Source organism: Equus caballus, unplaced genomic scaffold (assembly GCF_041296265.1).
Source record: "Equus caballus isolate H_3958 breed thoroughbred unplaced genomic scaffold, TB-T2T unassigned-0002389, whole genome shotgun sequence".
NCBI classification, from domain to species: Eukaryota; Metazoa; Chordata; class Mammalia; order Perissodactyla; family Equidae; genus Equus; species Equus caballus.
In genome coordinates, this window is record NW_027222296.1 from 18,565 (window position 1) to 24,081 (window position 5,517).

Genomic DNA, 5,517 nt, shown 5'->3' on the forward strand with positions numbered 1-5,517 from the left:
TCCGGAGGAGGGCCACTCTGTAAAAGCGGCCGCCAGATGGCGCCCAACAACCGGCGCGGAGGGGTCAGCGGGAGGGAACCGGCCAGCGAGAGTGCACAGCCTGAGCCCACCGCCGGGTCAGGTCTCTCTCTGTCTACCTCTGTCTCTGTCTCTCTGTCTCTCTGTCTCTGACTCTGTCTCTCTCTCTCTTTCTCTCTGGGCCCGCTTGGGGCGGCCGGGAGGTCACCACGCGAGGCCCCAGGGTGTCCACCTCGGAGCTCCCAGGCAGCACAGGGCAACCCTGGGCGCAGAAGGAGGTCTTGGAAAATCGGCGGGGAGGGGGGTGGGGTGGGTGGGCTTGCCAGGAAGGGGACAGACTCCCCACGTGACTCCTGGGCCGGGCCGGGGCTGCCGGCTGGCTGACGCGGACAGAGGGTGGAAAAGTCCCCGGAGATGCCACGGGGCAGGCCGGGGCTGCCGGCCCCCGATTCCCGGAGCGGCCCGAGCACTTCCCGGGTCCCGGGAGGACTTAGAAAATCAGGGCGGGGTGGGGGGTGGGGGTCGCTGTCAAACCGAAACCATGCACGTCATCAGAGAAGGACCGTGACGACGGAGGAATTGTCCGCAGTCTGTCAGGAATTGTGTGCAGCCTGTCACTTCCGGCCCAGAGGGTCTTTCTAAGGCAGACGGACAGACGGAGCCCACAAGTCGTAGAGGAAAGGACCGAGCCGCTTGGCCGCTGAAAAGTTTACAAGACAAAACGGGTCTCCCTCCGCACGGGGCCACAGCAAAGCCCAAAGACGACACACGGGGGGAGCATGGGTGCAGATTCACGTGTGGTGATAAGAATATGGATTTCAGCAGGGCTTCCCGTCCTCATCAACAAGCAGAAGCACCCAAATGGTGCGGGTTGGGGGCAGAGACCTCACAGCCATTCCCTCCACAAATCGAGTTCCCCGGGACATCCTCACAGCGCCGTGCTGTGAGTGTGTGTGGGTGTTTAAAATGGGGTAAATGTGGACGTGGAACTGCTCCGTGAAACCAAAATAACAACAGTCGTAGATCTTCTTTGGTCATTTAGAAAATTCTTCCCCCTCCCCCCCCCAGCGGTGCACGTATTTCCCTTCCAAATAAGAAGAACGGGAAAGGAGATGTTAAAGGCAAGCAGAGAGAGGAAAACTGTTGCAAAACAAAAGCTGAGCTCCCGTCCGAGGGAGGCCTCCTCCGTTAGAGGCCTAGGAAATCATTCTGACAAAATGGAGGATCTCTGTCTTTGGTGTCGATTCCCTCAGAGGTCAAGAGAAACCTTTTCCAATGTCTTTATCAGGAGGAGACTAGAAGTTAGAGAAAAGTATCCTTTCGAGAGCGAGAAAAACCAATTCTGATTTTGCATCAGCTTCCCTCCGATCTTGAAACTCATTGACTTGATTCCATTCTGTCGATGGAAATAATCCGGAACCAATCTATCCGTGAAAATCGGGGTGAGTTTATTCTGACCTAAGATGTAAGGACTGTGGCCCGGGGCCTTTCTTCCTGAAGGAAGAAAGGGCGCCCGGGAAGTGGGGTGTACAGAGTGCTTCTAGACCCCCAGAGAGGACGTTTCACATAGGATCGAAAGGTCCCTTGGACGATAGTCGCGACACTGCTCTGTCAGCACAGCGATCGACAGACACTGCTGGGTGGCAGGTCTGTTGTCTGGGCCTGGGTGGTCACAGGTGAGCCGGATGGTCAAAGGTGAGCGCAACCATCCGTTCCTAGCCTAAGGAAAGATGCCTCTCCTTAAGGAAAGGCCCGAGCACGGGGAAGCTGCTCCTTTCCCTTAAGGGCATTGGTTCTTGCCGTAGGAAATGTTTAAAGCAGATCTACGATGCGATGCGTGCTCGACGGCCACGTCAGGCCCTTTTGGAAAAACACTGTCAGGCCGAATTAGGCCGACACCCAATGGCTTCCTCATAGACTCCAATAGATCCTATCGCTCGCCATTTCTATCTGTCCACTCGTTCCAATTTTAGGCCACTTGACCACGAACAGACCTTTTTCTCAGATTTTTTTCCCCGTGATCACCTTTTCACAGACAAAACGATCTTTACTTTTTAGGCCCTCTTGCCTGAAGGCAGCCATCTCACTTTCCTTGAACACAAAGATGTTTCCCATATTCACTTTTAGTGGCTTTTTGTTTTGTTTTGTGTTGTTTTGTTTTGAGGACGATGAGCCCTGAGCTAACTGCTGCCAATCCTCCTCTTTTTGCCGAGGAAGGCTGGCCCTGAGCTAACCTCCGTGCCCATCTTCCTCTACTTCATATGTGGGACGCCTACCACCACGTGGCTCGCCCAGCGGTGCCACGTCCACCCCCGGGATCCGAACCGGCGAACCCCGGGCCGGCGAAGTGGAACAGGCACACTTAACCAGCGTGCCACTGGGCCGGCCTAGTGGCTTTCATCGCATTCGTTAAGTAGAATTTTTAACCCTCACGAACCTTAATTTTGGTGAAAACTAAGAAGTCAGCAATTAGGAACTGTCCTTCCCATGAGCAGTCTGTCGCTTGGCCAATTTCTAAACACTTGGCCACTTTTAGAAACATGGGATTTCATAGGTTTATCTCTTCCTTCGCTTTATTTGATTTCATCTCACTTTAGTTTTTGGGTGAGGAAGATCGGCCCTCACAGAGCTGACGCCTGTTGCCAATCTTCCTCTTCTTTCTGCTTGAGGGAGAGCGGGCCCGAGGTAACACCTGCGCCCCACTTCCTTGATCTTGCGGACGGGATGCCACCACAGCCCGGTGTGAGGAGCGGTGGAGGTCCACGCCCGGGATCTGAACCCGAGGACCCCAGGCTGCCGAAGCTGAGTGCAGGAGCTTAACCACTATGCCGCCGTGCCGCCGTCCCCTGTCAAAGCTTTTAATAAAGCACGAGACGTGTTCCTCGATAGACCCAAACGTCTTTTCGTTTCCGTATCCTCACAAACCCAAAGTAGATAAACTTCTATTTAGCCACTCACGTCTCAGGTTCTATCTTACTCGGAAATGATCTACATCGTCAAGGAAATTGTTTTTGTCTTAAGTTTGGCACCCGAGCTAACGACTGTTGCCAATCTTCCGTTTTTGTTTTTTCCCCCCCCCCGATTTTTCTCCCCAAATCCCCCCCATGACATAGTTGTCTATCTTAGTTGAGGGCCGTTCTAGTGGTGGCATGTGGGACGCCGCCTCCACACGGCCCGACGAGCGGTGCCGTGTCCGTGCCCGGGATCTGAACGGGCAAAACCCTGGGCCGCCGAAGGGGAGCGTGGGAACTTAACCACTCGGCCACGGGGCTGCCCCCGTCCGTGGACTTTTTTATCACCTGATTTCACCTCGCAAAACTTCAAAGCTTCAAGTTATCAGAGAGGTTTGGGAAGTTGTTTCTATTTATTTAATTAATTTATTTTTCGAGGAAGACGAGCCCCGAGCTGACACCTGCTGCCAATTCTCCTCTTTTTGCCCCGGGAGAGTGGTCCCGAGCTAACATCCGTGCCCATCCTCCTCCCGTTGATAGGCGGGACGCCGACCACAGCATGGCTCACCAAGCGGCGCCACGTCCGCACCCTGGATCCGAACCGGCGAACCCCTGGCCGACAAAACGGAACGTGCGAACTTAACTGCTGTACCGCCGGGCTGGCCCTTCGGGAAGTTCTTTTCAGGACACGGGCCATAAACTAGAATCACCGCTACAGGTTTATCGGAGCGACATCAGCGTTCGTGGTGGATTGAGTCGTCCCCTCTGTCTCTCCCCTCCAGGGGACAACCAAAGGGACGTCTATCGACCCACCCACCAAGGATTCCCCCCCCCCGCATGGCACAGCAGGATGCCTGAGAGATCCACGCAGCCCTACAGCGGCAAGTCACATTCGCACGGTCAAAATTCAATGGCAGAGGGGGCTGGCCCCGTGGCCGAGTGGTTAAGTTCGCGCGCTCCGCTGCAGGCGGCCCAGTGTTTCGTGGGTTCGAATCCTGGGCGCGGACATGGCACTGTTCATCAGACCACGCTGAGGCAGCGTCCCACATGCCACAACTAGAAGAACCCACAACGAAGAATACACAACTATGTACCGGGGGGCTTTGGGGAGAAAAAGGAAAAAATAAAATCTTTAAAAAAAAAATTCAATGGCAGAGACAAAACGTTAAGGTCAGCGAGAGGGAAGAGAATAACCGGCCCAGGAGCAACGGTGTGAAGAACATGGAGAAGACGGGTCCTAGACGCCGGGGTCCCCGGAGCAGCGATTTCATCAGAGGCCCGCGAACGTCCACGATCTCCACACCACGTTTATGGCCGACTGCGTGTGTGGGTCCTTTGGAATCGACCAGGCTACCGTCTGGGCCACTTTGGGACATCGTGTCTAGCTGCCCCGAGCGGTGGAGCTGTCGTTCGAGTGTAAGATGGGGCCCGTCCGGGGAGAGCATGGGGACGGGGAAAGGGAGGCCGCGGGAAGTCACAGAGTCTGAGGTGTTCGGGGGAGACCGACTCTTCTAAAGTGGAGGCGGTAGAAGGAGAGCAGCAGGATTTTTGGATTTTTGTTCTCTCTGTTAGGTATCTGGGTCCGGAGGAGAGTGGGGCGGGGGGGGGGGATGGTTGTGATGGTGGTGGTGGTGGTGGGTGTGAGGCTGAGGCAGGGCTGGTGTTTCCTTTCCGGGTCAGGTGAAAGAGCTCCTCCAGTGGAGGTTTTTGGACAAGGGGTCTGGTCTGGCAGGATGGGAGGTTGCGGGTCGAGCCACAGGGGAATCTGTCGTAGCTCAGACTCGGGCCTTTGAAGAAATAGACAGAGAGAGGAGTTTTGCTCTGTCTGTCACCGCAGCCGGCACCTCAGGAGCAACAACAGAAGGCTTCCCGAATGAGTGAAGGGGCAGGAGCCAGCGTGCCCCGTGCCTCTCTCAGCCCTGCGCCGGCAGGGAAGGAAGCAGGCAGGCAGGCAGGCAGGCAGGCAGGCAGGCAGGCAGGCCTCAGGGCTACTCCCGTCCTACTGCCCGGTGGTCCCTGTCCCGGCCCCGCCCCCACTCTCCCCCTGACCCTCACCGCTCCCCAGCCCTCTTCTCAGCCAGAGAGGCGATGGGGGGGGGCGGGGCGGTCCCAGAACAAGTTTCCTCTCATCCACCATCATCTTGCCACCCTGACGACTTGGCCCGAGATCCTGCCTAGGCTGTAGCCGTGTGTGGTTTTCCTGTGGACAAGGGGGCCGGTTCACCATTTCGGAGGAAACCCCTAGCCTTCCACTGCCGAGTCGAGTCGGTGGGACTCGCCAGCCTGGGAGGGGGGGGGGGGGAGGGGAGGTCAGGCCCATTCATTCCGACGGGCCTGGTGTCAGGGCTTCATTCAAGTGCAGGAAGCTCTCTCCCATGGCCTCGGGCTCTTTTCCATTGAACGGCTTTCTTCAATTCCCCCACCCTTAGGCCGCAGTCCGCCAAGGGCCGGGAGGCAGGGAGGGAAGATGTTGGGGCAGGGTGGCTGTCTGAGAAACTCGCCTCGTCTGGGGCAGAAAGAGTGCCCCCCTCCTTTCTCTAACCCTACT

At 56.6% G+C, this 5,517-nt stretch overlaps 1 long non-coding RNA gene across 1 annotated transcript; it reads left to right on the top strand.

Annotated features, from left to right (window-relative positions):
• Positions 1-356: 356 nt before the first annotated feature.
• On the top strand, positions 357-2,945 carry LOC138922719 (uncharacterized). Its single transcript, XR_011435840.1, has 2 exons — positions 357-1,460; positions 2,236-2,945. It is a non-coding gene; the product is annotated as an uncharacterized lncRNA (long non-coding RNA).
• The last annotated feature ends 2,572 nt before the right edge of the window (positions 2,946-5,517 follow it).